The sequence below is a fragment of the Pogonomyrmex barbatus genome, unplaced genomic scaffold, assembly GCF_055798465.1.
Source record: "Pogonomyrmex barbatus isolate J1 unplaced genomic scaffold, ASM5579846v1 scaffold17, whole genome shotgun sequence".
NCBI classification, from domain to species: domain Eukaryota; kingdom Metazoa; phylum Arthropoda; class Insecta; order Hymenoptera; family Formicidae; genus Pogonomyrmex; species Pogonomyrmex barbatus.
The window spans coordinates 1,119,484-1,142,942 of record NW_028297113.1 but is presented as its reverse complement, the minus strand read 5'-3'; the positions used below and the strand labels follow the sequence as shown (position 1 = coordinate 1,142,942).

The 23,459-nt window shown below is 30.3% G+C and overlaps 2 protein-coding genes and 1 pseudogene across 8 annotated transcripts in view; 1 reads left to right on the top strand and 2 right to left on the bottom strand.

The window, feature by feature from the left end:
* Positions 1–13,910, bottom strand: part of LOC105431034 (uncharacterized) — an 87,178-nt gene extending 73,268 nt beyond the window's left edge. The window contains exon 1 of one of the 2 annotated variants that reach the window (XM_089074467.1): positions 12,827–13,910. The gene's annotated coding sequence lies outside the window, so the exon portion shown is untranslated. The remainder of the gene's footprint in view (positions 1–12,826) is intronic. The other variant, XM_089074468.1, reaches the window with a different exon arrangement.
* Positions 422–1,734, top strand: LOC105431068 (uncharacterized; annotated as a pseudogene).
* A 4,283-nt stretch (positions 13,911–18,193) lies between the features above and the next one.
* LOC105431037 (protein Cryzl2-like) overlaps positions 18,194–23,459 on the bottom strand; it is a 16,723-nt gene continuing 11,457 nt past the window's right edge. For 4 of the 6 annotated variants that reach the window (XM_089074497.1, XM_089074491.1, XM_089074495.1 and 1 more), the window contains 2 exons: positions 20,719–20,744; positions 18,194–20,650 (listed from right to left, as the gene is read on the bottom strand). The gene's annotated coding sequence lies outside the window, so the exon portion shown is untranslated. Of the gene's footprint in view, positions 21,365–23,459 lie in introns of all 6 variants that reach the window. The other 2 variants (XM_089074494.1, XM_011644952.2) reach the window with 2 other exon arrangements.

Here is a 23,459-nt window from a genome sequence, read left to right as displayed (position 1 = left end):
GAATAACAATATTTTTACGCAAAAATAAGTAATTTCCAGTATTAAATTAAATTTCTGTAAGAAATTACAAATATTTTTGCAATAAGAACATTCAATTTACTAGCGGACCAATTTGTACAAATAGATATAATCAATTTTAAAAAGATAGTTTATTGCATAAATATTGCGCTATATATAAAAGATGTTACAATTATTATCAGTAAAATTTCTTTATGTTCCTAATAATGTAAAATAAATTTATAATAATATTGTTATAAATATATAAATTAAATAATAATGTTAAACTGTTATAAATCTATTATAAGTATTGTTATAAATAATAGCTTACAGAATTTTCAACTGAACAAACCATTAACTCTTGAGAACAGATGTACCATCAATATGCAACAATTTTCAAACAAATGTTCAATTTATATTCGATATGTCTTTACAGATTGAAATAATACTGAATATACTGAAATATTTGGATTTGAAATCTCTGTGTCGTATATGCAGAGTAAATAAATATTTTAATCATTTAGCACGAGATCCTCTGTTATACACGAGTTTTAGAGCGAATGATGTTTTACAGTATAAAAGCAGAAATTGTACTAGTAAACATTTATTAAAACTTTTGCGATCCAGATATAAATTCTTAAGGAAGTTGAAACTCAGTTTAATTCCGAATTTGACACTATGGAAATCTGAGAGCTTCTTGAGTCATATGGCGACTTTTAATACATTTAAACTTGAATTTCAATCCAAATATCAATGATCTCATTGTTCATCAAATTTCAAGAAAATATAAAAATTTAAAAAGGTATGAAAAACACTCTGATGTATTTAAAATATTCGTATCGACACACTTGCAAATTTTATACATACATAATGCATATTAATACATCCAGATAATAAGCTGACATTACTTGTTGTTATCTTTATATCATTTTATCTTTATATCATTAAAATAAGGTTTAAATTATGACAAATCAGCTTATTATCTGGACAAATATTTTTTTTTTAGAATTGTATCTAAATAGCCTTGGATACAAAGCTATTTACGATTGTTTTATACGATTGGATATAACGGACAATGGATTTTCACATCTCGTAAATCTGTAGTTTCTGGAGGATTTAGATTTGTCTTGGAGTACGATAACAACTTCTACTATTTGCAAAATAGTGTAAGCTAATCGTCGATTGCGTCACTTGTCTGTAATAAATTGTGAAGCGAAAATCGATTTAGGCAATGTCTCCGAGAAATTGAGGAAATCTTGTTCAAATTTGGAGGAAGTGAATTTTTGTACATCCAGTTTGTGTTCTACATCACGATATTTCCTTGTCTGGATGTAAGAATCTTCGTATAGTAGATTTTAGTTGGTGGTACGTGTTAAATCTTTTCTACAATATCTTGATTTTCTACAGTATTCACATTCTTTAGTTAGAATTTTAGTTAGAATTTGAAAATGTTTGCTTTACTCATCTCGAAACACTGTTTTTTTTTTTATATGATATGATATGATATTATATGATAATATCTGTAATATGATTTTTGTTAACAGCGGTGTGAAACTAAACACGGTGAAAATTTTCGTTAGTTCCTTTTCTCATGTCAATTTGAAAAAAGTCTCTTTAGATGGTTTACAAAGGCTTACCGATGATGACTTGAAAACACTGACGTCGTGTAAAAATTTGGAATTGTCAGACGTTCCAAGTCTCACACTCGATACGTACGTTTCTCGAGTGTTGTCCTAAGTTAAAGTTCATCTATGTCTTGTTTTGTCATAATATTTTTCAATGCTTGATTAAATAATGGAAGGAAATGGAAAGAAATTCACATTAAAAATCTAATGCCTTAGTCTGATATTGAGGATTTCTGATATTGAGAATATGATCGATGATGTATGATGTATTTGAAGTATATATGATTGATCAATATAAAAGATAATTTGAGAAAATTAAAAAGTTTAAAGAATGTCTTAATGTATATTTTTTGCAAAAAGTCTAAATAATAAACTCGACTCGTTTATTGTCATTTAATAATATCAAATATTCGATATTTTTTCTAATTCAATATAAAAATATAGAATAAAAAATTTTGAATAGAAAATCATCTGGATATTTCTTAACTAATCATATTCATTTTTAATACGATAAATATTTTTTATATTAATATTAAATATTTAAAGCATAAGGGCTTAGTCAGATATATCCGTATAGTTGCATAAGATCTGTATCAAATTATTGCATTGAAAATTGAACAGAATTAAAATAAAAACCAATTAAAATAAAAAAATATTTGTTTTTTTCGTTGTAATTGATCAAATTTCACGTAAATTCGATCTTGAATACGTAATGTATGAATTTTACATATGAACATAAAAATAATCAATCACTCATTTAACGAAGAACGTAACAATATAGTCTTTTATATAAAATATTTGATTAGTTTCTTTATACATATGCATTATGCGACTCTGCTTTGTCTGGCTAAAATCCTAGGAAAAGTTCCATTAATCTATATATTTTGAATGCATAAATTATATATCGCAGTTTTTCTTCATCAGACATAATCATTTTTTTGTATAGTCGGTATTATATTTTTATTATTTGATGATTTTTTAATTAAGGTTTTATCCTTTCTGTTTATATTATGCGACTATCAACACTAATCGGATCCACCTAATCTCGATATCATTTGACATCGGCGAAAATGACTGAACGTTATTCGGTAATCTAAAAGTCATTCTACGGGACAACTTGTAGGTCGCTATTGGCCGTGAAAATGAAAAAAGAAAGAATTCGTCGGAGCCATCGCGACGTCTCGCCCAGTCGCGCGACACTGCCTCGTTATCCTCATTACGTTATCCCTTGCGATTTATCGTCATCGCAAATCACATAAAAGATATTCATGGGACACATTCACGAGGAAGAGGATCGAATATTTAGCGACCATTAAATTTGTGAGTTTGCTTTATGTGCAGCCACAATTTCTTTGCTCATCTTAAAGCAAAGCTTACGTTTTTATTATTTTTCTTTTTCATAATACAAATCTATTTGTGTATACACACACACACACACACACACACACACACACACACACACATATATATATATATATATATAATTATTTATATTGTTATTATTAGTATTACATAATATCAAAATGATATTAATTACTTTTATATATATATATATATATATACATATAAAATATTAATAATAACAATAGTTATAATATTTTATAATATATATATATATAATATATATATATATATATATTTTATATATATTATATATATATATATATAAGTATATACATATAAAATATTAATAATAACAATAATTATAAAATTTTTGGCAAAAAGAATATGATTGAAAACACTTTTAGATAAATAATTTAAAATGTCTTTCTCATATAAAATTATATTTATACAATTTAAGAAGCAAACATAATGTATCAAAATAAAGAAAACTATAAACGCACAAAGCGCAGACAAGTTTAACATAGTTATCTAATAGTCTATTTACATCTATCAGACTCAATTACGTTAATCGATAACACGGAACTATAAAATCTTTCGAAATTCAGTGAGAACATTTAAAGTGCAAGGAATACGCGTCTAGGAATTCAACACGATTATTTAACTTTCAAGGATGCATTCCTCAATCCTTTATCCATTCCCAAGTAACACATGAAGCTTTAAAACGTCTGCAACATTGTCACAGCTAAAATCACAGCATTTTTGTCTAACCCAGCTACTGTTACATCATTATGATGTTTTGATATAGTTGTAATGACAAAAATCGGACAACATTTTTAGACTTTGAAAACGATGTCACAGTCATTTTGCTGTACAGCTATTTTACTGCAAAAAGGTTGTCATAATCATATTGTAACAATGACAGTTGAAGATAAATAAATTAATAAATGGAAAATGTTTTTATATATAAATTAATATTGAATAAAAGTTAAATATTAATTTAAAATTACATAGAAATATTGAAAAAAGGATTAAAAAAAATTTTGCTTCAACTGGAATTGAACAATCCTAAATCTTTGCTTTATTAAACTTAGATTAAATTTAAAGATTAATTAATCATTATAAATTATTATAATTTATAACGTATATAAGTATACTAACGCAGACGCAAGCTTATAAATACTGATTACAGAACTACACATAGATTCTTAAATAATAATTTTAGAGCCGCATAAATAAACGCATGGGTCCGCTTGATCATCGCTGATACATGTTAAATTTAACATAAAACTCATAGTCATGTTACATTTTGCTTTCGTTGTGATGTACAAATTACAACCAGATTACAGCTATTTTGGCAGTATTTTAATTTTTATCTAACCTATGCGGTAACAACTTACAATACACGATAAACTGTTACTGTTGATACTGTTTCGTGCTGTGCTAGAAAGATGTTCATAATCGTAGAAACAATTGAAGACGGGAAAGTTAATTTATGTGCCCGAGAGTTGGAAGAAAAATGGAATAGCATACTACATTTTAACTTTTTTATTAGCTATCACAGCGACTGTACAGCTGTTAATATAGTTGTGGCTGCATTTTGCAGTAAAATAGCACTGTTTTAATGTCTGTCACAATGCTTTGGCAGTTACAAATTCAGAAAAATAACATTTGCAGCCATATTGCAGCTGTAATTAAGGCTGGTAAAACGTTATATTAGCTACATTTTTACTGTCGCAGCAAATATAGTCAGACTGTATTTGCCTAACTGATTATATTAAATATTCAATCTCAAAATATATACAGAACTCAATCAATTTTTATTTAGTACTATAAGTATTTTACTAATAATAATTTTTATTTTCTAATTTTTAAGATATTACTATTGCACATTACAGTTTACTCCAATTATATAAAGTATTAGATTTCATTTTAAACAAAATTTTATAGGAATCAATTGATTATTAATTACAGTCAATCAAGTCTACAAAAAAAATTTTGTTCTGATTATGAAACAGGACAAAATATTTTGTGTAGATTTTTAAATGCTAAAAATAAATCTGATCTTCAAATTTATATATTACGTCAAGACTCAAAGATAAAGCATACAAAAAGATTATAAAAAGACATAAAATAACAAAGCATCTAATGCATATTTTATTCCATATTTTATTATATGTTTTACTTTGTATGTATATAAGAGTATATGATTATAATTGCTTATCCAAATAAAAGATAAACAAATGCTCCTAAAAGTCTTGCTTTTTTCTTTTCAAAATGCTTGTTTATAATTTTTATTTTTTATTCGTATATAATTAGTTGTAATTTTTTATGTAATAAAATACAAACTCAAATATACATTAAAATAAAATATATATCATATTCTCTTTTTTAAATTAAGTTTTATATTTTTAAGTTTAAGTTATATATTTTTTTTTTACATATACCTAATTTATTAATTTGATTGACCTTTGAATTCAGACTTAATAAATGATGACAGACAGATTTATTTTTAATATCCGAAACATTGATTCTTTTAGAGTTAGAACAAAAATGTTCTTAAATATTTATATTAAAATTAAATATTAAATATTAAAAGAAATTTTCTTTATAGACTTACATATTATCGATTAAGTTCACGCATATTGATTCGTTAGTTTCTAATTCGATCAAAATATTGATCTAATTTTATAATATGTATGCGTATCCACCTTCATGCACCGCTCATAAATAATGCGATAAGACTGATAGAGTGGCAATCTAATAAGAAAATCGGAGCAAACATCTATTGGCACCCAGTGATTTACGTTCCTTCCGTAACACGACACACTCAGGAAAGTTTTAACAATGCATTTCACGCGTGGGTCGTGTCGTAAAGGCGCTCTTGCGTAACGCGGTATCGATTATCGTTAGAGAGTTATCGATCGTGCGCCTCAGGCGACAGAGAAACGGAGATCAAGAAGGAAAGAAGGAGAAATAGAGGATAAAAAGAGAGAAAAAAAAAAACGAAAGCGCAAGCAACAACCGAGTTTTTACTGCTGCGGGAGAGATTGTTGTTGGATCTGCAATGAAGCAGAGATTGGGACAATTTTTTCTATTTTGTACTATGTAAAATTGAGTTTCTTAGTTATACATTACACATTCGTGCGCCATTCTTCTTTCTAGTTTCGCTTAAGACTTAATGAAATGAATAGCATTAGATTGAAATTCGATAAATCAAGAGGAAGAGATTCAAAAAAAATTTAGAATAATTTAGAAAGTATAAGTAGACGTTGGTATACAAGTCTAAAAATATATAACGCAAAAAAACCGTATGTAGAAAATTACATTATGATCAGATATTTGCGGTAATATTAAGAATGTACATATATATTAAAGCCAGATTTTAAAAGATATTGCTTTTAGGAAGCAGAATATAACGATTTCAGATTTTATCTTCAAATGAATCCAAGGCGAATAAAAACACGTTTCGCAAAAGAACATCAAACTTTGATAGATACGAAGGCTTTTCCATTTTGACACATTTATTTAAAAATTAAAGTGACACTTAAACTCCGAAGTGAACGCCTTAATGCGAAATATCCGAAATATCCAACGCATTTTTCAAGGCAATCTTTTACTGCAAAGTTCAACGTAAAATACATTTCCGCATGCAGAATTGCAAAACTGGGGCAATTTCATAGTATTACTGTCGCTTATTCGATATATCTTAATCGAATTCGTGGTTACCGGTTCGTCACTTCGACTTGAGCTTCGAGCACGTCCTGGACATATATTACACAAGACAAATTTTAAATATATTTTTAAATATACAGGGTGGCGCAAAAGTCACTGGACAGTTGGTTAAAAGAAAACAAAAGTAACAGCAAGACATAGTACAGTAGGAAGTTTTAATGTATTTGTAATGACACAAATCTTTTGTTTACATCAGTGCCCAGTGTCCAGTGACTTTTGCGCCACCCTGTATATCTGGCTAAAATATATGGTTGATTGATATTATCTCTTAATGATATTTATAATTTGATCTTATATTTAAGATTATTTTAAATTTAATCTGATATACAACAAGATTTTAGTGCTCAATAATAATCAATATTTTCTATGTGATTTTATATACATTCTATCTAATAATACATTCTCTTTCAGATCCGAAATCGAATAATTCAAGAATTTTGAATCACCAATTTAGAATCAATTTTACTAGAAAATGTAATTTTACTAAAATATATAAAGTCACATAGAAAATATTATTGAGCATTAAAATCCTGTTAAAAACTTTTGTGAACTTTTTTCTCGATTTAATTGAAAATATTAATTTGCTGTCATAAATATTTTTAGACTTATATACGTATAAAACTGGGCTAAATATCAAATATTGATTATGTAAAAATTATTTATTTTATTCAGCAATATCCGTTTTAATATTGATTTAATATGTATTAAATATAATCAACAAGTTAATAAATAATTAACCGAGTCTTTCTACATCTTCTTTCAAATTTATAAAATTATTTTGGATATTGTAATCATTTATAATGTAAATTCGAGGAAATTTTGGAAATCGATTCATATTTGAATCGAAAAGATTCGATTCGATTCGATTCGATTCGACGTGAAAACTTCTGATTCGATTTAATTCGCTTTCGAACGTATTATTAAAGATTCGATTCGATTCGATTTTGCAGATACTTGATTCGCACATCTCTAATATATACATTTCATTGAATGAATTTTAAGATTATTTCAGATTATATATATATATATTTATATATATATATGAATGTATGTATATATTCGTCTCGAAATCTTAAAACAAAATATTTAAATTAAAATCATCTTTCCTTAAAAAAAAAAAAAAAAACATTTGGATTTGAAAAGAAAAATTTTAAAAATTTTGTAGAAAAGAAAAATTCAGATTTCTGTAGATTTTTATAACTTTGCCAAAGGTATATGAGAAAAATATTATATTATAAATATTATATTTACTTTCTATTTTTTATAATATAAATTCTATATGTACATATTTAATGATATTAAGATTCTTTTTAACGTACGATTCTTTTTATATATTTTCCCGCGTCACTAAAAAAAGATTGGAAGTTGATTGACTACAGTCAAAGGGTCAAATATCTTGTTCGAAATAGAGCGAATTAAAATATCAGGACAAGTTAGATACAACTGAAGGTGTCAGCCATCGCACAGATTGCCAATAAGACAGGCATAATCGTCGAACGGCGATAGTTGCTACATGCGATTAACTGGCTTTCATCTTCGATGTCTTTTAAAATGCAGTTTTTCAAAAATGTTTACGCTAATCGCATGTGTCAACGCGCGCGCGTATTGATTAATTATTATAAATATATATTATAATTTCGATTATGTTCCTTATTGTTAAAAAATGTTACTCTTAACAAAAATAAAGATTATTTAATAAATATTATTATATATTAAATATTTTCTTTCTTCATTTATTAATAAAATATATATTAATAAATAATTTTTTTAACTATATTTTCTATTATTTAACTCAAAAATGTGTTACTTTTTTTAACAAAAAGTACGATTTAATAGATCTGTTGTTTAAATCTTTTACATTGTGCTATAGTAATTTAATAAAAGCTTAAACATATATAATAATACATATTTTAAATATTAAATATTAACAACTTTCAGCATTATTAATTATTACTAATTACTGTACAAATTATAATAATAAAAAATATAACATAAAATATGTCTTAAGTAATATGATTTTAGCAATTTTCTCTTATATTGACACGCAAAATACAATTTTATTTTTTTATATTTAGAATGGTATTTCTCACAAATAAGAAAACTATGAGTAAAAAAAATGAGATCAAATATTTCATCTTTGAAGCTTTGGGTCAGTGAGAAAAGCAGAAAGGACAACAATTCTTGCTGATGCTTTCTATCATATTTCTATCATATTATAGCGACCAGTAGATTGCTGCGAGCCTCGCACATTTCTGCGATATCTATATATCTTTTCAACCTAGATTGCAAAATATAACTATCGACAACAGGAAATCTTGTTTCTTTAAAACGTACAGACACCTCTTTTCATCATAGGAATCTGTCTCAGAAATTAACCAATCTATACGAACGAGAAAGAAAGTAAACGCGTAATAACATTCTCGCGAGTGTAGCGCTCAATCTCGATTGTACTTCGAACAACGCGCTTGTATGTATTATTTAACCTATTCCTCTAATTAACCGAATCGTTTTTGTTATAAATGTTTTTTCGTACCGCGCGTATAATTGAGATTTCTATCATTGGTCCATTTTATTTTTCATATAAACGTAACGGTTGCATTTCTAGATTACTTTTAGACATGAATATATATATATATATATATATATATATATATAATAATATAAAGAAGAATTTATATTATTATATATATATATAATAATATAAGAATATATATATATATATATATATAAATAATTTTCTTACTCGGATTCCAATGGCTAAGATTACACGCATGGTTGCGCAGCGAGATTTTCTCTATTAAAAATTCTATCGCGGGATCTCTCGCGGTAAAGTAGAAAATTGCAGATGTGGCGTGCGAAGCGTATCTTCTGTAATGCGTAGCACGTGTGCGAATGAAAGCGAGAGAGTTTCCTGCGGCGCCACGGGAAACACCGGATTCAATCAACGATTCGACAAACAGGGTAAGTGAATAGAGCACAGAACGAGGAAGCGATCTTTGCAATTTTCTTTACATTTTCTTTAGCAAACTTGGCCACGCGAACAAATTTACATTTTTAACGTAAATCTTTATTAGTAATTCACCATTACAGTTACAATACTTCGATTCTTTGTGCAGTCTTAAAATGTAAATTTTTCTCATAAAATCGCGATTAGAGAAGAAACGTTGCGAAAATCGGCGCTAAAATCGCAAATAATTTTACTGTGCGACTCAAATAACGATAAGAATCAAAAATTGAAAACAAAATTTGAAATAATCGACAGAAGATTATATTAATCGAGAGATGTCGCAATATTAAATATATTGAATATTGAATTAAGAGCAATGATGCTGGAGTGGAAAAATAATTTGCAGAGATATAGATGAAGAATGTTTTGCAATAGATTTTTGCAATTTATTTCCAATATGTGTGTTTATCTTAAATCTAAATCTAACTAGCGCAACATTTCGCACAACGTTTGTAATCGTTGCTAATTTCAGGTCGAGTTTAATCGATTATTGACGACGAAACGTTCACGATATCGCGATAAAGATGGACGATGCTTTCCAAAACGAACCGGCCCGGTTTTAGATCTGCCTAGATCGAAACTCCACGAGACGAGTGAATTCGCAACGGATCGCTAGGTGTTATCATCCGCCTATTCGTAGAGTAATTGCGGCTACAAACGACATGCTGCGGTGAGTTTCTCGCGGCCGTCGATTTTCTCGTTCCGAACGCGCACTGAGAAATGACGGGCGTTTCTATTGCGGGAAAATTGGTCAACATGGCGCGCCATGAATACCGAGAAAATACGGCACAATGGCACGTTAATTTGCAACTTTCTTTAATCGCTCGGTCTTTTTTCAAAGGCATCTCAAACCGAATCGAGCAGCTCGCACTACTCGCCGTTATGCGGCAATTACGCAGCGATTATCGTTTGCAAGTTACACATTATTTTCATTCTTACATTCTTGCATTCTTATATTTCAAATATTGAGTGTGATCTACTTGTTAAATTCGTGCAACTGCTGATTATAACTGCGAACAAGTGGATCGTTTAATATTAATAATATTAAGGTTCATCAGGAACCATAATATTATCTTGAGTTATAACATCGAGGAAACATATGATGAAAATTCTTGCAAAATGAATTAAAATAAAAATGTTTTCCAATAAAATAATGTTTTTCACTTGATAAAAATATAAATATTATAAAATATATCAAAAACTCTTCTTTTATTTTCTGTTAATTAATAAATAACTGTATATTTAAAATTAAATTGCGGCTCTCTTCTTGATTAGACACAATTCATTTTCTAAATATATAATTATTTATTGATTATTAAAACGAGAGTTTTCAATATACTTTATAAGTCTGTTTTATCGAGCGTAAATATTATTTTCTTGAGAAAGATTTCTATTTTAAAATATTTGACAAGAATTTTCATCATGTATTTTCTCGCTTGTAACATCATAATTCAAGAGAGTTGCAGTAAATCAACAGATACAGAAGTAATCATCAGTTCTAATATCATTTTCAAATAATAAAAAGAAATTTTAACGTGTAAATAATAATTATATAAAAAATTTTATTGGCTTATTTCTTATTTTTAGAAAAAATATGGTTGTATTATATATCACAGGTATAAATATAAATTTATTATTGATGTATCATTAAAATTCTCTCTTGGATATAATATAGATATATTTCATATATGTTATATCACGTACGTTTGACATGACACGTTTACATTTACTATGCTTAATTATCCCGGTTTAATACGAGTTGTGATTTTCATGTAACAAATCGCCAACAGGTCCAATTTTTTTGGCTAATGTTATAATAAAAAAGTGAGTTAATATGAAAAATAATATAACAGTACCTATAAAAAAATATATCTTAATTTTTATTCTCTTAAAATTTAACTTTATTTTAATTATGCTATTTATATAACAATTATATATCCTACGTGGTTATTTAATAATAATTTTGCAATGTATGTGTTTTTCGAAGGATATATTGAATCTATTCCTAGTTAACGTACACAACTGTTACGTAATAAATAGATTCGATATTCTATAAATAAATAAATTCTTAATTATTTACTTTTTTTATACAAATTCAATGATGTATCTTGCAGTACATTTGAATCTCAATGCTAGACACTGCAAAAAAATTAATAAAAACATAAACGATTTAATCGTCAAATCAACTATAGTAGTATATTTTCAAACATATTTAGACAAAATTAATAAAAAAGAGATAAGTACAAGGTGTCAAAATAAATGAAATAATTCGATGATGATGAATGTGCATAAAATTAAAGAATAAAGGGAAAAAGCGAAACAACGGAAGAAAAATGGATGCGAGTGAATTTAAGTGGTTCAACTAGCAGACCTTTATATACGCGCAAGTATAGTTGTATAGTGAAAGCCGGTATCTCTCGAATCGGACAAAAATATCGGAGAAACTGGTTGAAATCAGTTTACGCATAGGCGGTGCGCGGTCGCGCATAATATTGCATATGCAACCCGTTATTACGTAATGTCGCCCTGTGACGCTTGATTAAAAATGCAAATCCCCCCCCCAAGGAAAGTAAAAAAAGAAAAACAAATAAGAAAAAGTGAGTCGCCGGTTATAATTCCAGCTCGATCGAGCAATTGAATTTGCGGTAGTTCCCGGCGAGAAAACTTTCGCGATTTGATTTTCTTGTGTTTGATTTTCTCCTGAACTAACCACCAAAACTTTTGCTTCTTTCTTTACCCAATGAGAAGATAACTTCAAAATTCACTTTCAGAATTTTTTATATCTTAAAGATGTCTTAAAGTTGTCTCATGCGTCGATTTTAGCTATTCCGTTCATTGGGTATTTCCTCCAAGATTTGATGCGCATTCCAGTTATGTTGAAGATAATTCGCTGAACGCCGCAAAGTCGCCGCAAAGTAGCTGAAAATTTTCAGGGGACGACCGGTCTCAAGGATCCCGCGACAATTTTGGAGTCCTTCGAGAAATCATCGAGTCGAATGAAAACCGGTCAGACAGCATTTTGTTAAATTCGCCGAGTTTTCCATCCCGATACGACGATCCATTTAACTCGCCATTCTCAAAGAGGTAATACTACGGGTAAAAAATGCGCCAGATGACCAACCTGTAGCTCGCGTCTGTCGACCAATCGTTACCCTCACGATCGATCTTGGATCTTGGATCACGTCTCCGATGATCTTTGCGGGTGTCTCTCTCTCTCTCTCTCTCTCGCTCTCTCTCTCTCTCTCGCTCTCTAAGCCCAGGAGGCGTTATCCCTTCAGGAGGATCTAGCGATACCCGCGGACACGCGAGTCTTCGCGCATGTTAACGCACGCGGACGATCGCACGCGTCGAGGGTCATGCTGTCCTGAGAAGACGCGAAGCTCTCATGGTCGGGCGGTATGCCGATGACGATCGATCATCGAGATTCCGCCGCTGTCACCACGCGGGTATATCCACCGATAAGCCCGAGGACGTCAACGACGCACAACGACGAACTGGCACTTTCTCCCGGCCGGCTGCACACCACGCACACCTTCGCGTCGACGAAGTCGGCGGCTTCCTCGCCAAGGCACCGCGATAATGCGGGAACGCGGCGTTTTCCTCCTCGTTCGCGCGAAATTCGATGTCGAATCGCGCGAACCCGCGGGGAATGCTATGTAAATTTAATTATTATCGCAAATTATCGCGGCAATAAAATGTCGGAAGAGAGCATTAGCTCTCTCGGGAGGCTTTTCCCGGAAACAATCAACGAAACGATAAAGTTAAAAATTTCTTCCTCTTTGCTCCTTATCCTAATCCGTTAAAATATTCCCGATAAAATATTCTTAGAAAAAGGATCTAAGTGTTACGTGTCACGTGGTTTTTATTCCATCGACCTGCAGTCCGACCACTAGCGTTTAAAATTAATTTTTCTCGAATTTTATTTTGCCGAAGTACAAGAAGCTGTTCTTATCGCGCCAAAATTTCGGAGCACATGGTCGAAAATTTTTTCCTCTGCTTTTTATTTTTTCTTTTTTTATTTTTGCACCGATTTTTGCACTCGCCAGGATTCAAGTCACCGTGCGCTCGAATCGACGGACGATCCCGGATTAACATTCGGATTCGGTCAACCTCGCTCCGTGGAAGCGATTGTCAGACTGAAGTCGTCGTACCGCTGGTAAGAGTACGTGCATGGGTTCCTTATCCCTTCTGTTAGCACGAGATCCCCTCTTTCTCTTTCTCCTTCGGATCCCCTCCTTCTCTTCTCTCGTTCCAACATCATCATTATCCTGCTTAAAGCGCTGAATCGACCAAGCAAATCGGCGATTCTTCGGAAATATGTGTATACAATGTTTCATCCCTCAAAAAAAATAATTAGATTTCGTGATAAGAAGTTGAAAAAAAAAATCAGATCATGTTTTTGACGATATAAACTTTAATTGGTAAAGCAATACATAAATCTTACATTGATTCTCAATTCTATTTTATTTTATATTAATCTACCTCGATTCATCTTACCGTCGTTTTTATTTTCTTTTCGACTTTTACTTTTACAAGACTAGGTAAATTTTATCTCGTCCAACATCTGCTCGTTGCGTAACGGTGATTCTCACGCGTTTTTTCACAAAGGTTTCGCGCACGCAAACCGTAATGAAGAACGTAAATCGTAAAAATTGTCGTTTACGAGACACTATGATGCGATAATAATTAACGAAGGAAGATGGAGCTTTCGCTGTTATATGCCATTTCGGGAGAGGGCAGAGTTCAGGACCGTTCGCAGGACCATTCGCAGGATCGTTCGCGGAAGGCTGGGTATTAACGTCACTTTCGATGAACATTGCCGAAATTACATGCCTACTTTCGATGATCTTAATCATCGCCCTGTCAACGCCGAAGGAAAACGCGCGGAGAAACACGACCGAGTGACCGCGATCTTCATCATGTTCACTCGCTATGTTCTCGTTATGTTCTCTACTTAATAGTTTTTTAATATCGCAGTTGCTATAAATAATCATTTGTCTGCTTTCTTAATAGAATTTTTTTTTTTAGATAATGATCCACATGTCATTATAGTCATATAAATTTTGATTGATAAATCAAAATTTTTGATTCCTTTTATATTCCTTTTATATTCCATGAAAAATGTTCGGCAGAAAAGAGGATAATTTCTGTGGCCATGACAACGTAATTATCGCAAAGCGATAATTACATTGTCGATTGTTTTAATAATTTAACATACGATAGTGAGACATAATGAGAAAATATATAAATAACACACATATTATATTATATACTTATTATATTATACAATAAAAGAACAGTTGAACATTAAAATTAAAACCGAGCGGTTTATGGAGCGGTGCAGAAATGGAAGTGTAACAGACATACAGACAGACAGACGGGTAGACAGACGGGGAGTAAGAGGTTCGCAAAGAGTCGAGAATCAGTCGAGAAAAGTGCGAGGGAAAAGTGAGCTGGGCGACCTTCGCGACAATTCACTTACCTACCTTCCGATCTCTTGAATCCAGCTCGTTCTTGCAGCTGCCCGATTTTTCGTGAATGCTTCTTTTATGTCTGGCCAGCGCGAGAAATAACTTCTGCGATCAGTACCAAAAATAGCGCTATCATGGCTTATAATTGCGGATAGAAAATGTCTAATTTTAGATAATATTATATTATATTTATACAGTATTTTTCTCTTATTACAAAATTCATAAAATAAATAAGATAGTCTTTTATACTCAAAAGAAATAGAGAACGATAAATATTATTGTTTTCATAATGCATTCTTCTGGAAAAGAGAAAAGAAAGAAAATTCTGAATAAATACAGTTTAAAAAGGTATTGTGAAAGGAATTTTTGAAACAGCATAATGTAGTAAGTTCATGTTATGATTAAAAAAATCTTTATAATTTTATGTATATAATTTACAAATTTTACAATTATTTAAATACAATAAATACATCTATCTACTGTAGATAGGAGAATCAAATAAAAAAAAACGAAAGATAAAAGGAAAAAAAATAGGAAATCCGTTCTAGGAAGATATAAGAATAAGGAAATGCTGAAATAAGAGAGAGAAAACTTAATTGTTTCAAATTAGCAGTTTTAAGTCACAATAATAATAAATAATATAAAGCAAAATTCAAATCTTATATCAATTCACCTGTCCTCGTTACATCTTCAACTCTTATCCAACTCTTATCTTTCTTTTCTTAATTTCTTTTGAAATCACGTGTCCATAATTATCTCGTAGAACCTTCTCGCAGATTTTAACAAAGAAAAAAGAGAAAAATCAAATCTTTCCATTTCCGCTTCCCAGATACATATTTACCGAATGTTAAGTCCAGGTAGAGTACTGACTCAACGAGAACGCGCATTGTCAAGTCTCGAGTCGAGTCCGACATCGTTGCCGTGCTGGCGGAACATTTCTTTTTTTTTTTTTCTTCTTCTTTCGCTTTTCGATAATCGCGTATGTCGGCACGTCTTTCCCGTCGATCTTTCTCTTAGCGGGCACAGAAAATCGAGTGGGCCGGTGTATACGCGGCGGCATATAGAACTCTAAACCTGGTGGCAGCCACGGAGCTCGCAGAGAAAGGCGGCCACCCACCGGCTTACACAACTCTTTGCTCCAGTTATTAGTATGTGACTCTTTTGCCGGTCGGCCGACCTGACGAACCGTGGCGCGTAACAGGGGATCGTCGGATTCCCGTTTCTTTTTCTCCTTCTCGCCGAAAGACACGCGATGACTGAATTATGGCTCCCGTGACAATACCGCGCCGCGAGCTGAGGATCGCAAAACCTTTTCGAACGATCCTCAGCTCGCGGCTTTACGCGCTTTCGAAGCTCTTACGATTCCCAAGGCTGTTACGTTTACCAAGCCGAGCAACCGAGTCGAGCGAGCGATCGAAAGCGAGTCATTTGCATGAAACGTCGCGCGTTTCGTTAATCCGCCGCGAAGACAAAACGCGCGCGTTTCGTTTCTTCAAAGTCCGATCTGTAGTGAATTGATCAGAAAGCAATCTATCGTGCACAATAACACGTTGCTAATCCATTATCGTGTTTATTAGCATTTCGAAAAATGCGCAATATTATTAATCGCAAACGCAATTAGGAAGAAAAATTTTGCCGCTCTTGTTCGGTCAGTTTTGACGTTGATTGACAACAACAACAAATTGATGATATTAAATGTTATAATCTATCGACAGTTATAATACCGTTACTCAATAACGAGATTGTTACTCGTCGCACTCGCAAAACCTGTTTCAGAAACAATTTAACGCAGCGACAGATCCTTGAGCGACTTATTCCGATTGTGATCGGAATGATCTACAATGGTGGCTATTACGCCATTGCATGCCTGCCTACCGCGGTTTCCGGTTAGCACGAGAGTTACATATAACACTCCTTTCAAAATCGCTCTATTCTCCGTCTTTTTATCGATTCAAATGACGATTGTAGCACGAAGAAGAACTTTTCGCGTTAAATCAAGAATCCTGCGATGAAGGATTCGCGAATTTAATTACAAAATAAGCGCAAAGATGGCTCTCTCTCTCTCTCTCTCTCTCTCTCTCTCTCTCTCTCTCTCTCTCTTACTTCTATATTTCAATTAGGATTTTTAATTTAACAAGGATTGATTTGTCGATCATCGCGACCCAACGATCGCGTCGAGTCGGATCAAGAGAAACCAGAAAACCGCGTTTTACAAATGATCGTTATTCCGTCCAGGAATTTACGAAATATTCGGTGGCGTTTACGGATCTCTCCGGACTCGCGATGATCTACGACGTTTTAACGTGGATCACAACATTAAGCAACCGATGTATTCTCGTTATGTAAGGACTGTCTATTGAGAGTGTAAAATATTTTAACGCCGTTTTAGCGAATTCGAGGATATGCCATCGATGGGCTTAATGTAAGAATATTTAAACTTTTCGAGGGTTTGTTTTTTATTCCCGCACTAGAACTAAGGCTGCACTAGAACTGAACTAGTGCAAGTCAGAACTGACGAGTGTAAGCGTGCAGCTAAGAAATAGAAAACGATTTAGTGCGAAGAAAGAAATGGCGTCCCATATTATCTGTATAGAAATATTAAATTCGTCTTCTGATAAAGACAAATTACTTATTAAAAATTATTGATTACTTATTCAATAAAGTATGACTTTTATGGTATTTTGTGCTATTATATAATTGAAATGTAAATATTAAAGGTCTTTTAGGTCTCAAGAGAAATTCTTATTTTCACATAGTTACTGTTTTAATATCACTTAGTTATGACTGTAAATATTAAATTTAGATGGGCAATCTTAATATCTTCGGAAATACATGTAACGTATCTATTTTCATTTACGAAAATATTTCCTAAGCTATCTTTTTTTATAATTGCTATTTCTTTATTGTTTGTCTTTTCTACTTTTTCTTCCTCTGATTATTTTCTTCATACGCATTTTTGGATAATATGTATTGGGTATGAAATGCCAGACGGAGGCGGAAAGAATATTGTGCAAAAGTCCGATTTATTAAAGTGTCTTTTATTCGTGATTTAAGAACACATCTGTACACATTGCTGTCCATCGAATCTCCCATCCGTTATTCCGTATTAACTCTCTTCCCTATACTTTTCTCCTTCGAGATTATTCTTAAATAACAAATATCTTAATTCTTACAAATACAGTTTCGAAGGAGAATCTACTTGCTATTATTGTTTATCTCTTGTCTATTGTCTTGATCGTTTCGAATTATGTTTTTCAACCCGCAGGAATTCAGCATTCATAGTCAGAGACTTAAAAATAACAATCATGGAATATCTATATCTAGTTTCAAACAAAAAGAAATTATTACAAAAGAATATAAAAAAATAGATCTGTTGAGCTGATATCGGATATGAATACATGCAACGTTTTCGTATTTGCGTGTATTTAGTGCGATTTTCTGAGAATAGATAATTTGGCGAAATTCAAATATTGCCGAAAAAATGTGGCCGTGAAAATCATAATGATATAATCGCCACAACATAAATCAAATTTTAATATAAAAGCTTTGTAATAAGAAAAAATAACTTCAAAAAAATTTCAAGTATTTGTAAGACATTAAACAGTAAGTATAAATTTAAAAACAGATTTGTAATATTTATATATAATATTATTAATTATTATGCATTAGCGTCGGACTTTCTAATCTACAAATTTTCTACAAATTTAATATTTAATGAATACTGTTTTCTAAACAGTAAATGCCGATAATTTTAACTTGCATATCTCAAGTGCATTAAAATATATAAACAATGAAATACTAAGATTTATACTCTAAGAAAATTTCTACTTTTATACTTACTGATTAATATCTTATAGTGTTCGAAATTACCGCTACTGATTGAATTTCGTTTACCCTGCATTGCTTGCATTGACTTTAAATTCAGTGCAATCAGTTCAGTGAACTCACTAAGTTCTGTTGTATTGAAATAACGAACAGTATCGTTGATGTCATTTCGAGAATAGAAAACGCTTTAGTGTACACTTCTTGCACTAATTCAGGAAGTTCAAGAATAAAAAACAAACCTCGAGAATCTACGGAGAACGCAAAAATTTTACAGCAAATAAAAAACAGAGCCTTCGCCGTATTACTTAAATGTAATGATTACACTAAGTTACAAAAAATATTTTTATTAATTATTTTGAACTAGACAAGGTGTCTCTTATAGATTTTTGGATGAAAATAATGCCGCAAGCCAAATTTTTCCAGAATGTCAGATTTTCAAAATAATTAAATATGCAAAAATAATTGAATATGCAAAAATACACTTTTTGTATTTGACACTTTTGATATTTGAAGACTTTTTATAAAAAAGGTTAATTCTGATAAGAAATTATAAATGTATTATTTACCCTCTAAAATACACTTCTTTTTTATTTTTCAACTTCTATATTTTATTTTTTAGTCGTATGATAAAGTATTTAATACAGAATTTAATACAGAACTTTTACTAAGATAATATAGACTTTTGTTATTTTAATAAAATTCTGTATTAGAATTTTTTTATAATATGATTAAAAAGTAAAATATCAAAATTAAAAGAATTTTAAATAAACAATATTTTCATGATTTCTGATCAAAATTTCAAGATAGCAAATCTTTTTTATAAAAGTTAAATATCGTAAAAGAGCCATTTTTACATATTAAATTTAGAAATCTGCTGGAAAAACTTTTGGCTTGTAGCATCGTTTTCAGCATTCAAAAATTTATGAGAAATTCCTTGTCTGTTTCAAAATAATTTCTTGCTGTAAATTAGAATTATTTATCGATAAAATAAGTCCAACTAATTATAAACTATGCCATACTCGCTTCACTTCGCAATTAAACTGATGAATCCAATAAATATACCGTGATATTTATGAAATTATTCATCATCGTAAATTCGCTTTTATCTCGACATACATAAACGCGGGCGTTTTCTCTACAAGAAGTAATTAGAGCGTTAAATAAATCAGCGTCAATTTTTATTTTTTTTAGAATATTTTATAATGTGTTGCACAAGCAAACTTCTGTTCTCGAGAGAAAAAAAATTTGCGAAATGTCAATTGGCGTCAATTTAGCTCGTTATATATGTTCCTTAATTGCACGAGTTGTATGTAAAAAAAATTTAGTAGAGGAAATATTAATGTTAGTTACACCGTAATAGTAATTTCTGAGTTATTCATCTTTTCTATCATCACTTTCATCTCTGTTATGAGTTATTCGTTCAGTGCATGATTATAAAATTCGCATTTCGCCGACATTTCTTCTTCATGGATTTTATGCAGAAATGTTACGTCTAGAAACAGCATGTTTGCATATTTCCATTTATGCATGTATCTGTTTCCCACCATCTGTTTGGGAAATTTACATACACTTAACATTTATGACGATACTTTCATTCGATCTAGCTTGTTATTCGTAAATTCCAAACATATTGGATAGGTGCTTTAATCCTGCAAAATTTGCAGAATTAAAAAATGTAAATGTCAAAAAAATTGTAAATGTCAAAAATTACACTTACTTAAGTTTCGCGCAGGTGTACGAGTCCTGAAAAAGATTTATGAATTTCAATTCCACTGAGAATGATTGAAAAATATGTGATAAAAAAATGATGAAAGTTTTTTTAAAAGTTTTTCAATCTCGCGGAAAATTTCTCTATCTTTTCAAATTAAATGATTGTAAATGATAAATGTGTCATTTATTTATTACATTTGCCGTAATTTTTGTTGGAACGTGTATTTGCGCTATGTTTAGATGCGTAATATCTGTACGGACAATCATTAGCAAAACCTCACGTTATAAAAAGAATGATAAGTATCGTATGACGTTAGGCTTAAGTGAAAAGCTGTACAATTTCGCTCGCCAGTTAATTGCATGCAATTTTTACGGTCATCGTTCGTTGTCTGCAAATCTACAACATCTGGTAAGCACCATGATCATAAATGCTCTGATATTATCTAAGTCGTATATCACTGACGTAACATCCATCTACTCGTAATAGATATATATATATATATATATATATATATATATATATATATATAATTGCCTAAGCATAGCCTTTAGGCAAAAAGGTCTTTTGTCGAAGGAAATTGGTCTCGCGTTATCTCATCAAACGGTCCTATTGCACCAGATTCCTTTTACATTAATTAGCACAAGGTCGTTCCCTGGACATTTCAATTCGAGCCAATCAAAAAGGGAAGGAATTGTTAAATACTTTCAATAGAGTGTGTATCAAGTAAGTGAAAAGATAAATCATTAAGATAATCTTTTTTCCTAAGAAAAAAGTAAACAAAAATTATCATTTTTATAAAAGTGTATAATATTCTTGCAATATTATACACTTTTATAAAAAAAATAATACATTAAAAAATAATACATTAAAGGAGTTGATTTATTTTCATATATTATTTTTGGGCTATATTATTCATTTTGGGCTATATTAATTTTTATAGAATATTAAAGTAATTAATAATAAAATAAATTTTCAAAGACTCATAAGAAATTATTTTATCGATATTATTGCTTTTTAAAAGATTTATAAAACAAAAAGATATTTTCCAGTTGATTTTGAGCAATAATTCGATAATGGGATATTTTGCGAACAATTAATTCTAGAAACGTTTTAGAATACGAATAAAAGCAGCAACTAATTCGTTTAATGTATTTTACTCTTGTACGTAAAATCATCATTCTTGTATCTTTTTGTTAAACAACGAGCAATAAATTTGAAAGTGGTATATCTTTCGATCAATTAATTAGCAAAAAAAATTTAATGTATTTATTTTTTGTTTTTAATGCTCAATTTTTTATTTTTTGGAGTGGTGCTAGCGTCCCGGGAAATTAGCACCTCCATTTTTAAATTTAATTTCCTGCGAATTGATAGAAGCAATAGATTCGGGACTACAGCAATAAATTAACACTAAATTAGCACTTAATTATGGCATGGATCCGAACTTTTTTTAATGAAAGAAAGAAGTGTCAACTTCACAGACGTAATGAGACCGGTGTAAATTACATGCAGGAACAATGTAGAATTTTTACAATTGGGCTTAAAAACGTGATATAAAAGATTAGCATGCCTGAAAATTTGTTCATATGTATATCATGTGTACAGAAATGTATGAGTGTGTGTATGTATACATAAATGTATTTATGTATGTTAGGTGTGCATGTGTGTGAATGTTTTCGTTAGAGTTCGCTCGTCAATTTAGAATCCTTCTAAGGATGTAAAGCATATCCTTTTTTTACTGAACTAATTTTGTCAAGGCCATAAAGGAAATAAAGAATATTTTAAATAAAAGTTTATTAGCTTTAAATATATTTGATAATAGTACCTTTAATTACATTTTTCAATACATCCGCAGTTTCATTCTAATTTTAAAAATTTGGAAATTTTTATGAAAACATAAATTACAAAAAATTAAAAAACTAAATTACTAAACTAAAATTTAAAAAATTTTAACTTAGAAAAAAGTTAACAAGTTAAAATGTTTTAAAAAATAATTAGTTGAAATTAAACATTTAGTTATTTGAAATTAAATAAATTCACATAAAAGTTATCAGATTTTTAACTTTACTGCTTAACTAATTATTATCTAATGCTTTAATTTAAATAACTGTAATAAAGAGCTACTAAACCAGAAATAATATAAAATAAAGCAAATTCAGCGGAATTTTAAATTTAAAATTATTATATTTTAATTATTTTAATATTCTTTAATATTCTTTAAATTGGCATATGAAACAATAACTGTATAAAAGTAAGCCCAATTTCTTTTTATCAACAAGCAAATTTGATTCCGTTATTTATTTTTCTTCTTCTACTTTAACACAAATTATTTCTTTTTTATTATTAATAATTCTAGGTTTAAGACGTCTCTCTTATTCAGGAAAAATCGAGTTAAATTAATATATCTATCATGAAAAAATAATGCTAGACTGTATAAATATTTGTTAAATTTGATACATGTAAATAATGACTATTGAAGTTTATAAAAGAATGAGTGTACAACTTTCCTCGGTCGCGTCGATTTACCTCAAAGGAGAGAAACAAAAGATAAAATGAGAAACAGAGAATTGCTCTTTATTATATGCTCTGAGACGCTAATCTCCTGGGACGCTATCTCCTCGAGTGTGAGACTTATTACATGAACAATGCGTAACAATATTATTAATAAGAAAAGATGTTTTATAATAATATGTCTTATTATAAGAATACATGTACAAGATTGATGTATATATATATATGTATCTCTGTGT